This window comes from Theropithecus gelada, chromosome 12 (genome assembly GCF_003255815.1).
Source record: "Theropithecus gelada isolate Dixy chromosome 12, Tgel_1.0, whole genome shotgun sequence".
NCBI classification, from domain to species: domain Eukaryota; kingdom Metazoa; phylum Chordata; class Mammalia; order Primates; family Cercopithecidae; genus Theropithecus; species Theropithecus gelada.
The window spans coordinates 22,261,914-22,280,537 of record NC_037680.1 but is presented as its reverse complement, the minus strand read 5'-3'; the positions used below and the strand labels follow the sequence as shown (position 1 = coordinate 22,280,537).

At 34.6% G+C, this 18,624-nt stretch overlaps 1 protein-coding gene across 1 annotated transcript in view; it reads right to left on the bottom strand.

Moving 5' to 3' along the window:
- ARHGAP15 (Rho GTPase activating protein 15) overlaps window positions 1-18,402 on the bottom strand; it is a 630,382-nt gene extending 611,980 nt beyond the window's left edge. The window contains exon 1 of the mRNA XM_025405285.1: window positions 18,261-18,402. The gene's annotated coding sequence lies outside the window, so the exon portion shown is untranslated. The remainder of the gene's footprint in view (window positions 1-18,260) is intronic.
- Between the last annotated feature and the right edge of the window lie 222 nt (window positions 18,403-18,624).

Here is an 18,624-nt window from a genome sequence, read left to right as displayed (position 1 = left end):
TAAGTAATGCAATCTTCTCTCTGTTTCCTCTGTCAGTTTTGACCTAATCTAGCAAGAAATGCTGAGCGATTTTCCGCCTCTTGCGTACAAGTATCAATTAAGGGAAAACAGGGTGACTATCTTAGGGCACTGATGATGAAATGTCACTTAAAGAGAAAACATCAGCTCTAGAACAAGTTGCTCAGCAGCCACAGCGTTAGAAAACACTGGGGAAACAAACGGAGTCCTAGATCCTCGCTGGGACAGGCTACTTCTCTAATCTTTGTTGGGAGAGTATCAAGAGCAAAAAGTAAATTTTAACCTGTGATTGTCTCAGTTTCCTGGGATTTCTTGTTCCATAGTGTTTCTTTCTTAAATTGCTTGACTCAGTTGCAAAGTCTTTTTATCAGACAGATTAAATCTAATCACCCACTGGTTGCAGTTACGCCAGGCTATCTCTATCTTGGCCTGCCCAGGGTTCAAATATGTGGAAGTTGCACAATGCATAATTAGTACTCGACAGTAATTAACAGTAATCAGTAATTGACAGCAGTCAAATATGGCTGACATTTGTTTTATTTAGCGAATTTGCTGTTGTATCTATTCATCTTTCCCTAATGCTCCTCTCCAAACTCTGAATTTATTAGATTGAATTTCAGTGCCAAAAGGGCATGTCTAATGATGGGACACTAATGTCATCGTCTATTGTTGTGAAGGACAATGACTATATCATTAAAATAAAAGTTCTCAGAGTATCTCCTTTAATGCATTTAAAAATCAGTTCCCTCTTGCTCAATTATTTATGAGTAAAATACATTTTAAATAGCTTGTGTGTATATGTGTGTGTGCATGCCTATGTTTGCATATAAAGTTCAACGAATTGTCACAAACTGAACACATTCTTGTAATTACAGCTGAGCCAAGAAACACAATATTATCAGCACTCCAGAATTTCCCCAAAGCTCTGTTCCACTCACTACCCATCTGACCCTACTAAGGCTAATCATTCTTCTGTCTTCTGAGTTTTGCCTATTTCTGAACTTTGTATCAATGAAAACCTAAAGAGTCTACTTTTTCTTGCTGGGCTTATTTCACTCGAACTTTTATTTGTAAAGATGATTGCTATGCAATATTCTTTTGTGAAGTGCCTATTCAATATTTTTGCTTGTTTTTTAAATCAGGTTGTTTGCCATTGTCTTACTGATTTATAGAAGTTGTTTATATATTGTTTATATATTATAACCACAAGTATATTTTTAATATATTTGTTGCAATAATTATCTTTTCCCACTTGCGGGTTGCTTTTTCCCTCTCTTAGTGGCATATTTTCATTAATGGAGGTCCTTAATTTTAATATTGCTTAACTTATTATTTATTTCCTTTTATGATTAGTACTTTTTATTGCCCTCTTAAGAGGCCCTTGACTAATTCAAGGCAACAAAGACTATTCCCATGATTTCCTCTAAATGAGTTGTTTCAACTTTTATCTATTTTTAGAACTATGATTCATCTGGAAATAATGTTCGTGTTTGGTGTGAGACATATATATATACACACACACACACATATATTCTATATGGAAAGAAAGTTATATATAAAATATATATTATATATTATATATAAAATATATATTATATATAATATATAAAACATATATTATATATAATATACAAAACATATATTATATATAATATACAAAACATATATTATATATTATATACAAAACATATATTATATATATTATATACAAAACATATATTATATATATTATATAAAATATATATTATATATTATATATAAAACATATATTATATATATTATATAAAAAATATATATTATATATACACACATACACACACAGACACACATACCCCTACACATATATAAATTGGAAGGACCTGTTATGTCTCCTGAAAGGACCAGGAACTGGCTTTTCATCTGAAGTGACCAGTTGCTGGAGAGCTCTCCTAGCCACACGTGGTGAAGAAAGGTTCAGTTTGAAAGGTGCTGACAGTGTCAAGCAATTACATAGATCTGCAGTCACAATCTAGGTAAATATTGGCAACTGGGAATACAAGTTGAATAGGAAGAGTTATACAACAGGTGAGTAGAAACAGTCATTGACAATCTGAGCGGGGGAATACTGAGAAGTTCAGATTTGCGGATTGTTATCCACTAGGAGGTTTGTTGCTAGGTGGCACAGTTCTCAATTCCGGCTATTTGTTCAGGTCTAGCTCAATTACCCACAAAGGAGATTGGCAATAGAAAGGTAGAACCTCAAACCTAGCAAGAGAGTGAGGCAATGAATGACCAGGTTACCAGCAAAGGAAGTTGTGGTCAAGGACAAAGCAAATGCCCAGTGAGGAAGAGGTGACCCACTGAAGTGCTGGGATGTGTAAATAAGGTGGGAATGCACTTGATTTGTACATCACAAGCCCAGACCAAAAGATGAGATCACTCATTATAATTTATTGTTGAATCCACAAAACCTCATTCCACTAGAATTAAAGATTATCTGTATTAAGTCAATGTTTCACCTGAGAGTAAGGGTCAGAAATAACTCAACCAGTTCCGGATGTGCACATGCTAAGTAGTAATTCTCAATGGTCAATGTGTGGAGCTTATTAAATATGCAGACTTAATGGAAACTTCCACAGATATTCCCATTTAAGGAGAATGAGGAAGAGGCTGAGAAACTGCATATTTGGTCATAATCCCTAAGGGATTCAGCTGCACCCTTTTTTAAAAAGTTATTTTTATAAAGGGTTATATAAGTTATTTTTAAATTTTATATGTGCATTATTCTAAAATGGTTACTCATCACTATAGTGTCTCCTTAGTTTTACAGCCCATTGCTGCTATCTTCATTTGTTCATATTACTGCTCTAATTAATTTTCCTGGGAATGAAAGTTCACTTTAGAATATGCTGGTGAGGGGGAGGGGTATGGTCCATAGTTGGAAATAGGGAGAGATAAATGAGTAGGTAGCTAAGTGGGTAAGTAAATAGATACATAGACACATAGGTGCATGAAAATGGTGCTGTAAATATTCTATTTAAGACTAATTAAAATATGGTACTTTGTCAACCAGACCAACATTCAGTCATAAATACTGCTGGAAAATAAAGTATTTTGCATAAAAGAAATACCCAAAGAGATCCTAGGCAATCTGGGTCAATGCACAACTTTGAGTGTAAGAGTGCTTTTTTATTTTTTATTTGCTTATGTATATTATGAACTTGATAAATGTGAGTAAAATAACATCGATTTCAGCACTTAAAAAAATAGTTCATAAAAGGAATGCTTGTACACTGTTGGTGGGAGTGTAAATTAGTTTAACCATTGTAAAAGACAGTATGGCGATTTCTCAAAGAACTAAAGACAGAAATACCATTCAACCCAGCAATTCCATTACTGGGTATATACCCAAAGGAATATAAATCATCCCTTTATGCATGCGTGTATTCATTGAGGCACTAGTCACAGAATCAAAGACACAGAATTAACCTAAATGCCAATCAATGATATACTGGGTAAGAAAATGTAGTACATATACTAACTATACAGCTATAACAATAATGAGATCATGTCCTTTGCAGGTTCATGGATGGAACTGGAGGCCATTATCCTTAGCAAACTAACACAGGAGCAGAAAACCAAATACTGTATGTTCTCACTTGTAAGTGGGAGCTAAATGATGAGAAGTCATGGACACACAGAGGAGAACAACACATACTGGGGCCTACTGGAGTTTGGAGGGTGGGAGGAGGGAGATGATAAGGAAAAATAACTAATGGGTACTAGGCTTAATAACAGGGTGATTAAATAATCTGTATAACAAACCCCCATGACACAAGTTTATCTATGTAACAAACCTTCACATATATCCCTGAACTGAAATAAAAGTTAAAAATTTAGTGTATGGGAATGCCCATTCAATTTCAGTTCCATTGCTTTCTGCAGTAAGTTCTGCATAGAATGACTTAGCATGTACTCTTATTACTGTGCAGTTGGTTCCAGTCTCTTGATGGCTTTCTATTTCTTTTTCCAGAGGTGGATGATTTAGCCCTGAGGTGGTTCAAGTAATTGTCTGAGGGAGGAAAAAAAAAGAAAGAAAGAAAGTAGTTCTCCTTGATAAAGACCAAAGGAAGTTTGGTGGAGAAAAAAAAAAATATTCCACAAAATACTATATCCTCAGGCTTCCTTTCAAGAAGCCAAGATGATCAAAATAGTGAAAAAATATTTGACAGTTCACATTACTTAAATTGAAAATTTTTACTGAGGTTTTCAATCCTTGTCTTTGATGATAAGAGATACAATATACCATGTTCATTGTAAACCTTAAAATGTATCCTCTTCTTTCTAGGATGAATAATTGAAGGTTCTCTTCATGCCTTTGGTCTCTTGAAGTGCTTCAACTGTCTTTTCAAGAACCTTAATCTAGGAGTTATTTGAGGGGCTAGATATTCCACTTAAACAAGTTTAATTTGTTTTTCCTTCCTCCAAGTATAGTTGCCAGGCCTCTCTCCACAAGGTGAGAGGCAGAGGAGGAGATGGTTACATATGTGATATAACTAATAGGTTCCAGTTAATTGGGTGCTACTGTAATTTGAATTACTGTAGCCAAATTTCTGTCTAAATTTAGGTGCTTCACAAAGTGAAATACAGGGATTTTTGCTTGGACACATTAAAGTAAAAAAATGCATAAATATTTAGAGTATTAAATGGTTGAGAGAATTATCCATTTAATTTAAAAATTATTGAACATTTTTCCTCTCCATCTTGTTTTATTTACTTATATCGTTTGTTATAACCACGTCTGAGACAGAGAATCTAATCTATTAAAGGAGAAAACGTGTGATGAAATGGGTTATGCAACTAAGCCCCAGCTACATTTCCCCATCTTGTGCACTCACTAATGGGTTTCTTGTGTGTGTTTGTGTGTGTGTGTGTGACAGCATGCACACATGTATGTGTATTTAAATGGTTGCCACTGTTATTATCACAACACAAGGTATGCAAACCTCTCTTTCATCTCCCTTACAACAGTACATCCACACATTCTGATCCACACCCTGTATCATGTCATTCAAAAATAACAGTCGATGCAAAGATAAATGTATTTGCTATTACTTAGTCAAGTTAAACTTTTAGAGACATCTTTTAATGATTTTTTTTTTTAATGCTTTGGGGAGGGTTGGCAGCAGAAGAAAGTTTGTTCTTTCAAGTTAGGAAAATGAGCCCAGTCATGCAAGCTAGACAGACACAACAAGGACCTAAATGAAGAAGCAATGAAGAAGCTATGAAGAAGCTATACATAAATGGATTTTTTTTTTCACAGAATAATCTAATGCTCTAGTCAGTCTCTAAACATTTATTAGGATTTATTGCATATACAGAAGTTATTTGAAGGAATCTAGTTCTCTCTAATCATTACCCTCTGCTCCTGCTTTTTTAGGAGCAGCTATAAATTCAAGAAGAGGTGGAAAATCGGCAGACTGCCAACCAAATTCAACCCACAGACATATGTTGTTGGGCCTGAACAATGTTTTGGAATGTTTTGAATCAATTTCCAATTGAAAAATGAGGGTTGTTACTTTTAAAAAAACAGAAAAGGATGTCTATATGTCTTCTCTTGAAAATTCATAAAATGTGGCAAACTGATCCAGGTATGTATGGTAAGAGACAGCCCTCGGTGGACAGCTTCTACATCCTTCAGACAAGGCATCACATAGACATCCGCTTCTCTACAGGTCCTCTGTTACCCACTTATCTTGTATAGATATCCCGACTGGCCTGGAGACATTCCTGACTGTGGCTCGTAGTGTCAATCACCCCTAGGAACATTGCTCCTCTGATGTATGGGTTGAATGGTGATCGCCCTGCATATTAAGTCAATATTATTTTCAGTATTTCATTATTTTTAAATCTAAGCTGGTAATATTGCAAATGAAGAGCAGAACCAGGAGACTGCATTTGCATTCGCAGTTGTACTACAGCTTTAGAAAGAGGATCGTCAAACATTAGCATTACTTCATTTATTCTTACAATTTTCTCAACATGACATTAGTTACAACAAGTAGGGTATTGTGCTGTGCTCTTTGTTCTTGCTAAGCAAGTTCCCCTTTTCCTCCCTCTCTTTTCTCTGCCTTCTTTACTGTTTCTATTCTATTTAGGCAGATAATTACATCCTGCTTTATATTTGGTTTCTGTTCTCTATTTGAGCTGTGTGTCTCTTCTGCCTAAATTGACTGTGGGCTCCTTAAAGTCAGACACCATATTTGTCAGTGTTGTTGCTCTGAATTGTACTTAGGACATTGTAGACATTTGGTCCCATGCCTTGCTCTCATTAATTCAATGCCCTAATACCAATTGCTTTCAGAATTAGGACTGAAATTGGTATATTCATCCAGCACTGTCTGAAATTCCCTGCCTTGAACTCCCACAGGCCATAAGCATTTCCAGTATGTTCAAGTTTGCCACCATGATTAGAATGGCTGTGACTCCAAGTCCCAAGTGTTGTTGGATTCCTGTGTTTCCTGCTTACCTCTCCACATCTAAAGCTGCCAGAAGTATGCATGATACAGCTCATCATGGTCAGGAGAAGTCAGATCACTGCATTTCACCTTCCCCCACCTCTGCCCCAGAATGTGTACACTCTGCACATCTGCCATGCTGACTGGTCTCCAGATTTTTTGTCAAGCTGGTTTCCCACCCTGAACCTACTGCCCACTTGCTAATCCCCTTTGCTAATGCCAGACTTTAAACCTAAAGCTCAGTGCCAGCTGGCCATAGGATACAGATACAGCAGGCTCTTTGTGGACAGCACCACAGCTGCTTATCTCCCCAGCATTTGTCGGCACATGGATTCCCCTCTGTCACTCTTGCTCTCAGGGTAGATGCACTTCAAAATTGCTTTCAAAATTAGGACTGAGTTGGGATATTCACTCAATCTACATATATGGAATCCTGAGTTGGTTTCCCCAAAGGAAAGTGAAACAAAAGAAAGAAAGAAAGAAAGAAAAAAGACGAAAGACTTCTTAACTGGGTTAGCAACCTACACTCTGGACTTCCTAGTTTCCTTTTATATGTTTCCTTCTCAGATTCGTTTTTCTAGGACCCTAGTAGATCTGTCTTGTGGATCATCTACCTTATCGCCTTACCACTCCATGAAAAAAATTAGATTTAAAATAAAAGTGCACCAAGAGAATTCTACTTTCTTTTCTCTCCTCGTGTCCACCGTTTTTCTTTGCTTCATTTTCATTTCAGGCCTAGGAGTCAACGACCTACCTGTTTTTGAATTGTTTTACGTGATAAATGTTGATACTTCATAATTAAAGGGTATTTTTGGTGAGGGCACGTCTTGAGCGGCTTGAAGGAAAATTTCCATATCAACCAAAAATTGGTAAACAAACAAGAAAAGAGTTATCTCTTCTTCCCTTTGCCCACACAGCTATGCTATACTCCCCCACACAGCTGTATTGAGAAAATGAAACTAATAGCAAGAAATTGCTTTTGATGAGTTTCATAATTTTATCATAATATTTAGAATCGAAATAAACCAAAATTATCCTAGCATGATTTTTACATCATAGTGAAGAAAAAAAAAGTCACTCTTTGATTCAAGACCTGCTAAAACAATTCCTAATTCTACTCTTACCACCACATTTAACCTTTGTAAAGTGATTTGCTATTTGCCTCATGCAGGGTAAACATTTTTAAACACATCATTTCATTTTTTTTCTTTGGGAGGAATCTCACCATTTTACAGATGAGCCAACTCAGACTCAGAAAGATTAAGTAACTTGCCCAAAATAATATATAGTATCTAGCAAGTGGTAGGGCTCAGAGTTGAATTTTATTTTTTCTGACTTCCCAGCTTGTGCTTTTAATACCTATTCTATCTCTGTAAGAAAGAAAACAGTTCCGGGCTAGAATTTGAGAAAAAGTAATGTTTTAATGGTTATACCTGAAATGTGTTCTAACCCTTCTGTGTCCTCCCACAATTCAATTTCCCCATGCTTCATTGCCTTTTTCTATGAAGTCTACTAAAAGCTCCCACTTTCTCATTGACTTTCTAGAATTATCAAGTAAAATAACGTATGCAAAATGACTTTTAAAACTGTAAATAGAATACAAATAGATGATAGACATTCTTACTTGTATTACTCGAACCCAGCTATCACCATAAAGCCTTAAAAGACATTCATAAGAAGCAAAATAAAGAGGCAAGAGAAATAGCAATATAAAAGCATGAGACTCTTTTGCCATAATCTAGATAAGACTCAATAGATGACCAATTAGTGACCATGACAATATGTGCAAATGGAAAGAAAGGAATAAATGCTGTTTGAATATGGCAATTGATTGGATGTATGGAATAAGTGGTATGGAATACATGATATGAATATCATGTCACTTAATAATAAATATGACTTCAGGCGTAGAGATGTAATCAAAATTGGAAGGAAGGTGAGAATAACCCTTGGGAGAGGCTATGGAGTTAATATGGGACATAATCAGTTTAACCTGCTGATGGGACATCACAGAGGAAGTATCAAGTGACAATTAGAAATAAGGGAAAATTTTGAACGAGACACCAAGGCTAAAGATAGAAATTTAAGGACCATATTTCAGGGATGAAATTGAAATAATAAGAATGTCAAAAGAGAGGCCAAAAACAAGATGGTTTACAGCCGTGGCATCCATTAGAAATATAATATAAGCCACACATGTAGTTTAAAAATTTCCTGTAGCCACATTGGAAAAGTTAAATGAGGTAGATGAAATTAATTTTAATAATTTTATTTAGCCCAATACTTCAAAATGTAATCAATTGGATATGTAATCAATTGAGCATGATTAAAATCCAAAATATTAATTAAATATTTTACATTTTCTTTATTTGTACGATATCTTCAAAATCTGGTGTTTATTTTACACTTAATTTATACTAGCCCTTCTTCAAGTGCTCAATAGTCCCCTGTGGCTAGTTGCTACCATATTGGATAGGTGGATCTAAGAAGGAATTTTTGAGAATTAAGGGTCAGGAGGAGACATAGAATCCAGAGAAGACCAGAAGAAGAGAAATAGGAAAGACACCTGCAGTATGGCAAAAACCAAGGCAAAAGAACGTTTTCTTCCTCACCTGTTTTACAGCGCCTCTGCATAGCCAATATATGCAGAGAAGAAACAACAGGTTTCCTACAGACGGCATTGTTCTAGACCTCAAACAAAGTAGGATTCTTTTAGAGCCTTTTAGACTCTAGGGCCTCATGAATAAAGTTCAGCAATGCTTAACTGCTAACACTTAACAGGATTCAAAATTACAGCATGGCATACTGAAAATAACATGGACTTTGCATTACGCAGATCTATCTACAAATCATAACCCAGCCTACCAAATAGCTTTGTAAATTTGTGTATTTAATCTCTTAACCTTAGCTTCCTTATCTTTAAAATGGGGATACAAACCCCTTTACATGATTTTTGTGGTTACCAAACACAATTAGGTATGTAAAATCCTTGTCCCATAGTCTACACAGAATAAGTCATAGCTATGATGATAATTATTAAGAATCTCACTCTAATAATTTATAATGATGAATTTCTCAAGCAACTGTAAACATCTTGAGAATAAGGTAATATTGTCTTGTTTTGGTAACACTATAGTACTTACCACAGTGCTTGAGACACCACTGAGGTAATCACCATATATTTTTTCCTTTAATGTTCTACTTTAGGAGAACCATCAAAGTATGAATAGGTGATATTATACAGAAGCTCAGATTACTTGATTTCCCCAGTGCATTTAGCAGAGAGCTGAATTTGGGTTCCATTGCTCAGTTTTTAGTCTTTAAAATTCTAACATGAAATTAACTAAAGCAGAAAGATAAATGAACAGAAACAGAAGTTTCCCTTGACTCAGCACCCAATTTCCTGAGCATTCTACCTTCCATAGCTCTTTTAAAAAGATGTCCTGTTTTGACTCTTTTAGGAAATGGATTTAAAGTGAACATAAAATTAGTCAATTTTAATACCACAGTTTAGTAAAATTGCTTAAAATTTAAATACTTAGAGGTAGTTGCTGTTTCTCATCAGTTTATGGCAATATGTTTTCAGCTGGTGGGTTATTTGTTTCATTTTTCAGAAGCATATAATGGATACAGAATTCTAACCCAAACTTTCATCACTGCCAACTTACTAAAACTATACCATATATATAGTACATATAGTGTCATTTATTTGAAATATATTTCTAGCTTCTCTTCTCCCAAATTACCCTATTTTTTAGACCAGGAAAAGTTACACATCTCCAGATGGTCTTCCTTGATTCTATAGCCCAAAGTCAATCTTTAGGGCATGCATCCTTTGACTAAACAAATATTTATTGATGTTTTCATATGCCTACCCTTTGTTCTAGGTTCTAGGTATTTAGCAGTAAAAAGACAGGCAAGGTCAATACTCTCATGGACCATTCTAAGGTGAAAATAGCTACTAAACGCTGAAAAATAAATAATAAATACCATATCCAAACTAATATAAAGGAAAACAAAAGCAGAGTAATGAGATAAAGAGGGCCTTGGAGGAGATTGAATTTAATTTGAAGTATAATAGAAAATAATTTGGAATATTATAGTAGAAGAGTTTGCATGGTTGAAGTCTTAAAAAGGCCACTCTGTCTATCCTTGGTCAATGACTATTGTGGGGAAGACAGAAGCAGGGAGGAGAGTCAGGAGAATTCTGCAGTAACAACAATGGAAGTAGAAAGAAGTGATTGAATTCAGGATATTCTGATGTACCTATACCTCTTGCTTAATGTCTAATTCATTTCCATGAAATACAAAGCTATTCAATAACAGCCTAAGATTTCCAATAATCACTTCTAAGTATACAAATGTATCAAAAGAACCACAAAAAAGGGTTCAAGTACATCACAGCAACAATTTGAAAGAAAACAAATTGAAAATAAAATGTAATATAAAAGAAGTTTTTATTTATTACATTTCCTTTTTCCATATCTTTTTCTTCACTAATATTTTTAAGGATTGCGAGACTTATGGTTTTTGTGCCCTCAAAGAATACTTAATAATATATTACAGCACAGGAGTCACCTGGGGGGCCCAAATATAAAGCCTGACTAAAAGGTTGTAAATGTTGCCACCTCTTCAACCTTCTTGAATTAATTCATACATATACAAACCAACATTGTTTCATATGCTTCTTGATATTCTCTCTAACTTGAAACCAGAGAGTAAATTGGTGTGTGTGCTTTTGTCTAAAGTTTGATGTTCATCCAAGTGTCACGTTGTGCTGTATTCACTTAGCAAGATTTTTTGAGAAAAGTCATTCTATCAGCAACCAAAAATATCAAAAATAAAAGAACTATTAGCCTGAAAAAAAAAAAAAAGGTATAACACCTTAAGGACCATTATGGAGAAAAGTCATGTGAACAGTATAATGAAAACTAAATTTATATTTTACAGGCTCTATTTATTGCTGATAAATTAGATGAAACTTTGGGTAGGAAGTAGTAGGGAAAGAGTAGAATCAGGGGTAATTCTTAGACTCTTGTCCTGAAAAGAGAGATGAATATAGTGTCATTAACTAAGGTGGAGACAAAAAGTAAAGAAGCAAGTTGGGTTGGGGACAGGTGGGCAGTAATTAGGAGATTTGCTTTGAGTACTGTATACTCATTTTGATGTCTCTATGAGACATTCAAGTGAAGATGATGAATGGGCAATTGTATTTACAGTTTTATTGCTAAGAGAAAAGGTTTGGTCTTGAAATCTAATTAGTATATCAATAACACTTAAGGTCATGAAACTAAATAAAATCACAAAGGAATAAACCTAGAAGACAAGTCGAAATCCAAAGACTGATCTCAGGACATTCCAACATTTAGAGAGCTGGATGATGAGGTAGTGTTAGCAAAGGACACAGAAAGAGCATTCAGGTAGTTTGGAGGAAAACTGGAAGAAAAACATTTCTCAGAAGTCAAATGAAAAGAGGGTTTCAAGAGGGAAGGAGTGTTCGATAGCATCAAATGCAGCTCAGACAGTGAATAATATAAAGATACATAAATGGCTATTAGATTTGGCAAAATGGAGACCTTTGGGATTCTGTCAATGGTATATTTTATAATATTTCTATGACACTGGACTTATATGTATAATTGATATTTAGATCCTTATCTTTGTCTACCTCTTACCTACTGAACTGTTTTCATTGGCTAAGTAGCATATCTAATTATTTTTGTCTCCAGCAATTCTTAGGACAACATAGTATACTTAGAGTTCAAAATTATTTATGGAGTTGAATTGAATTGGACTAATAACCAGCGAAAGAGAAAAAATAAGTTGCAAAATCCACAATCGTATTGTGTGTTACTAACAGGGACAAGTTCTAAAATAAGATATTCCGTCCAGTTTTTGACACGTAGAAAATACTTTCATCAGATGAACTTTCCTACCATTTAAGCAAAGATAGAAACTATGAATTCCCTCAAATTCCTCTCCTCACTGGATCTTATTTATATTCAATTAATCTACATTCACGCTCATTAAAGTGCTCTCTCTTCTGTTTAAGGTTAATTTATCTACTTGAGCTAGCAATTATACCCATCTGTCTTAGTCTCCTCTGAGACCTTGTTGGGTTTCTTTATTTTCATTCCTTTTCTCCTCCTTCACTTGAACGTTCATACTTTATCACCCTTTTAAGCTACTGTCTATTTCAAGCTTTAGAAAAGGAATACAGCATTTAAGCTGGGCGCAGGGGCTCACGCCTGTAATCCCAGCACTTTGGGAGGCCGAGGTGGGCGGATCACAAGGTCAGGAGATCAAGACCATCCTGGCTAACACGGTGACACTCCGTCTATACTCAAAATACCAAAAAAAAAAAAAAAAAAAAAAAAATAGCCGGGCGTGGTGGCGGGCACCTGTAGTCCCAGCTACTCAGGAGGCTGAGGCAGGAGAATGCCGTGAACCCGGGAGGGGGAGCTTGCAGTGAGTGGAGATCACACCAGTGCACACCAGAGATCGCACCAGTGCACCAGTACACTCCTGGGCGACAGAGAGAGACTCGGTCTCAAAAAAAGAAAAGAAAAGGAATACAGAATTTATATATGCTATCTCTAGTTCTTTGCTTCCTTTGACATCTCACTCCAAGGCTTGAGTGTCACTAAAGTCACTAATGTTTTTGTCTTTAGTTATACAGCTGAGAAAGAATACATTTTCTTATAAGGAAAGCAAATCGACCTTTAATCTTTTAAAAACAAAACCAATTTTAACCATAATAGCAGAAATACCAATAACACCGTGTTGAGATATAGTTGTTAGAGACTGGCAAAACCTGAAAAGCTCAGCAACGCAATCCCGTGAAAAAGCAATGGAGCTTCTGTACGCACTCTCATTAAGTGCTGGTGGAAGTTCAAAAAGTTACCAATAACATGAAGGACAGTTTGGCAACAACTATCAAAATTATTTTATCCTTTGTCTCATAAATGTTATTTTTGGAAATTTGTTATAGATAGATTAGATAGATAGATAGATAGATAGATAGATAGATAGATAGATAGATAGATTTTCAAATAGAAACAATTACACTGACATTCATTGAATTAGAAAAACTTGAAAACATCCATCACTCTTTTTACAGGAGGCTGGTTAAATTAAGTATGATATTTCCATACAGTGGAATATTATATAGCTGTAAAAAAGAGAATTAGTTTCTTAGTTTTATTATAAAATATATCTAATCTATATTTCTAAAAGAAAAAAAGCAAAGTGGAGAGGTGCATGCAGTTATGCTATATACATACACACATAGATGTGCATATATATATATATATGGTTTTTGCGTAAACTGTGAAGTATAAAATATATAAAACATACGAAAAGTGGCTATGTTGGATTAAGATGGGGATAAATAGGATAGATAGAAATAAAAATATAAGAAATAATTTATCTAAAAACATTGTATTTAGGTTTTTTGTTGATTTTGAACCATCTCGCTATATCATCTATTCTAGGATTAAAAGCAAACAAAACAAAAGGCCTTCATCAAATGAAAGAAATAGATGGTTATAACCATAACCTGAATAAGAACCTCAGGCACCTGAAGAGATAAGTCAGTGCCTGTCCTTACAGAAATATCTCCACTGACCTCAAACTCTTCTGCAAAGAGAATGTCACTTCACAGTGAGATAAATGGAAGAAACAAATAAATCCTGACCCTGGATAGACAACCCATGAAGATGTAAAAGTGTGGACATCCAATTATGTATTTCCCCTGCTCAAGAACCCTGTCGTTACTTATATCCAGGTCCACTCTATTTATGATCTCACACTATCTTTCTGGCCTTACCTCCTATTACTATACTTCCGTCTAACAAAACTGGAGAACTCACACTGCCTTGGAATTCTCTGACACTCAATGTTTTTGTGCCTTGACACATTTCCTTCCTGTCCTTTGCAATGTTTCTCATCTTCCCAGTGCTAGATTTCCCTGAAAACTACACAAAAATTTCCTCCAAAACTGTCCAGAACTTCCTGAAACTATGTGATCAGATGATATAACACCTACAAAATTCTCTAGTTTATGGCCCGGCAAATAACAGGAATGCAAAAATGCTGCATGAATTTCTGAACCCTAATAGAGCATTCTCTGTATCTTCTTATGGTACTTGACAAATTTTATTTGCATCATAATTATTAAAATAATAGTCACTCCAGATTACAAGCTTTTAGAAGGCAAATGTTGTGAGGAGTTGTCAAACATACAGTAGCTGTTGAAAAATATTTTTAAATTTAGTTTAATTAAAACTCATGTTTCAATGAGATCCGCCTTTAAATTAAAACTATATTTTTATACAATTATGGAATTTGAAGAAGTTGGGAAATAATGATCATTTAAAATGGGACCATATGTGACTTTGTAGTAGAATTCTGAGGCTTTTGTCCTTTCTTCTGGGGAAAGCATTTTAATTTCCACATCAGGAGACTCCTGTTCTCAGCAGAGAGTCCAAATGCTGCACCCCAGTGCAGGAGTGGGCCTGTGAGCTAGGCATGGTCATGCAGGCTGTCTGCACCCACGTTCAGTAATTGTTCAGCTATGGTCATGTGATCCAATTTAGTCCTATCAGATCTAAATCTGACACTTTGCTGTGGTGATTGGGGAAAGGCATTCTTTCCCCACAGTTTGTTGAAAGGATCAGTAGTAGCTTGACAATTTTGTGAGAGCTTCCACTAGAGACTGCTTACAGCACAGTGAAAAGAAGAGCAGAGGAATGAAAAAAAACGAGACCTACTCCTGATAATCCTGTGTGAGCTCCTGGATCCAGCCATTCCTGACTTTGTTGTCCTTAGACTTTTCACGCATAAAAGAATATCTATTTTGCCTAGGCTAATTTGAACTCATTTTCTATCATTTGCAAACAAAGAAGTTTTGCCCACTCTACGCTGAAATTTAGAATACTTACAAGGGCATTTTAAAGTCTAATTATGTAGCATTTATTGTACAGTGTAAAAAATATGCTTTTGGTATCCAAAGAATTAAATGCAGAGTGTTCAATAACTTTTAAAAATACAGCTATTAAAAACTAATTATGTTAAATAATTTCTAAGTGTATGGGAATATCAAAATTGCCTGAAAATGTAGTACAATTATTTTTTTTACCTGCTGCAAGAAAGGTGTTTCTTTATTCAGGAATATCTTAAAGAAATGGATACATCACTGGGATAGATCCTTCATATGAGACACTTTCAGAAATTCTGTGTTTAAACATCACAGGCAGGACCAATGGTTAACAAAACACTCTCCCTCTAAAGTCTTCCCGCAACCATTTACCATGGCATCAGTATCCTCACTTGAGATCCAACATTTAGCTAATCCTTTGGGCCCTGTCTGCTGAAAGAACATATTGAAATTCCACTGGGAGGAGAAAGGGAGGCCTGGCTAGGAAGTCAAAGCTCTGTGGCCTTCTCCTGTAAGTGTGGATTATTTTTATTAGATTCCTAAGTGCTGGAAAATGGGATGAGTACATTTTAAAAGTTCAAGTGATTGGAAGGAGCCATTGAATGGAAGGGTCTATCTTTCTAGGTACTAAGGTTATGAGACTCTAAATTAGGAGCAGAGCAGGCTGTTCCAGAAGAAAGTATTAAAAAGGAGCAACAGGAGGAATATCAAGGAAAGATTTTCTCTTTTCTGAATCTTGCTGAATGCTGGCCCCAAGTGGAAAAGGACGACATTCTCTGAGCAAATCAGCTTTAATATGACTTTCCAAATAAAATATTGTGTATTCTTTTCATTTCATCAAAACTTGTTTCTGACTCATCCACTTAAAACACATAAAGTAATAGAATTCTATAGTAACTTATTTGCAATTAACTGTCTTAAAATTTGGTCTGTACATTACTGCATTTTACAAACAATTCTGAAGGTATTTTAATTTACCTATCATCTTTACTCATTGATATTTCTAAATTCACATCAAGTTCACTTCAATTCATTCTTAATTTTACACATATTCCATAAAATATGTGTATTTTAATTTAACAGTTTCATCAAGTTCACTTCAATTCATTCTTAATTTTACACATATTCCATAAAATATGTGTATTTTAACTTAACAGTTTCTGCAAGAAACTACTCATTTTTACAGTGAATTTGTTTCTTAAAAGCATTAAACAGTTTAAAAAATTTTCATGGACTTTTCTCCAATTCCAGATGTTTATCTGCATATTCATTCTTGCTAACATGTAAGTATTGCATGTGTTTATTCATTTGATATTCTTTTATAATAAAATGAAATAAAGTAATAACATATCAACCAAAATTATCTGAATTATACAGCTTCTATAGATGCAGAGGTTCAGAACCACAATATTGAAGACAGATTTAAATAATGCTTTCCATTGTGAGGAAATGCAACAAATTGAAAATCTAATCAGAATATCAAAGCAAATACATATTACCAAGGTCTTCTTACACTCTAACAATAAAAAGTGTATTGAACACCAAGTTCTAATCTCTATTTTTCTGTGATCATTTTAATAGTCAACAAGTAGATAGCTTCAGTATTGACAATTGAAGAGGTCTTGAAATGGAGTGTACTAGTATGCCTAATAATTTCCTACTAAATTGACCATGTCAAAAAACATTTATGTGTGTTTTTCAATAGAAGATAATAAAAGAAAAGAAAATTGTTGCCACTTATCAACCCTGTAACCATTCTTTAATAACACAAAAAAATAGGTGTTGTGGGGGCCATCACTTATCCCATCCAACAGCACAATAAAAATAATATTAGGGAAGAATGGATCATATCTTGGGCTTTTATTAAAATTCTTTCAAGAATCTACAGTCAGATTTATTTTAGGTATTTGTCTCTGAGATTAGCAATATTTTGATGTTTTCTGCACACATGTTACAGCACACAAAGACATTCTGTAAAGCAAGAAGTCAATATAAAAGGAAATTACGCCTGTTTATGACTAACAAATCCTTTTCATTTGTAAGGTTTATTATTTTGGAATATTTCAAAGAAGGAAAATTATATAATTACATAAATAACAAAAGTATACCTCTAATTTGCCTCTCTTCTCAGAGTAACCTTTAATGAAATCAGCTGTGACTTCTTTTCTAAATGTAAAATTTTGCTTATGAATTAGAAACTTACCCTCATTTCACCCTATATCTTAAATGAAATTTAGAAAAAAAATTTTCAAGTGTCATGATAGACAGTATTCCTTTACATTTTAAAATCTCTTTGCTTTTTAATTAGCTACATATTAACCTTTTAAGGGCTTTTAATGCTAACATTGATACAGTGCTTTAGAGTGAGTATCTTTCACACTGAAATTCAAGCTGTTTCTCACTGTTATAAAATGCCTCTTTCTCTTTCCTTATTTGGATGTTGAACAATACGTATTTTTATAAAACAGTTGGTTAAAGGTGCAAAGTCTCACATTATTTCTAGTAGTCATTTTTAAATGCACTTCAAACTAAAACTGTATACCTTATTCTGTCTTTAACATTTTAGTACAAAATCTTAGCAAATCATCTTATTATTATAATATTTTAGTAAGAGACATTGGAATTTGACAGCTGCAAATATGTAAAGAACATTCTTTTCTACGCCAAAGGAAACCAGTCCATGTTTTAAGCACAGGTAAAAGCATCATATTTTGTAGAAATGTTTGTACATTCACACCAAAACGTAGGAAACTCTGCCAAACATGTTCAAGTTTAAATTTCATGTACAACATAAAGTTAAAACTTACCTTTTCTCGGCAATGACCTGTTATTGAAACTGCCATCAACTCCTAACTGCTAATGACTCTTTCAACAAAAACGGAAAACAGTAAAGTCACATGTCGTAAGAGTAGGCCTGTGTTGGATGCTGCTTAATTTCAGTACTGGGGGAAGAAAAAGGCGGGGGGTGGGGTGAGCACAAAACTTTTAAATGAAACCACTTCCTGGGTAGAGACAGTTAACCACACACATCACATCATTACTCAATTTGAAGAAATTGCCTTGTATAGTCAACAATATTGTTATTTTTCAACATGATTATCAGTTGTCAAACATGACACATGTATAGAGATTTTATCAATTTTAACTTAAGGGAGGAAAATGTGTGATTAA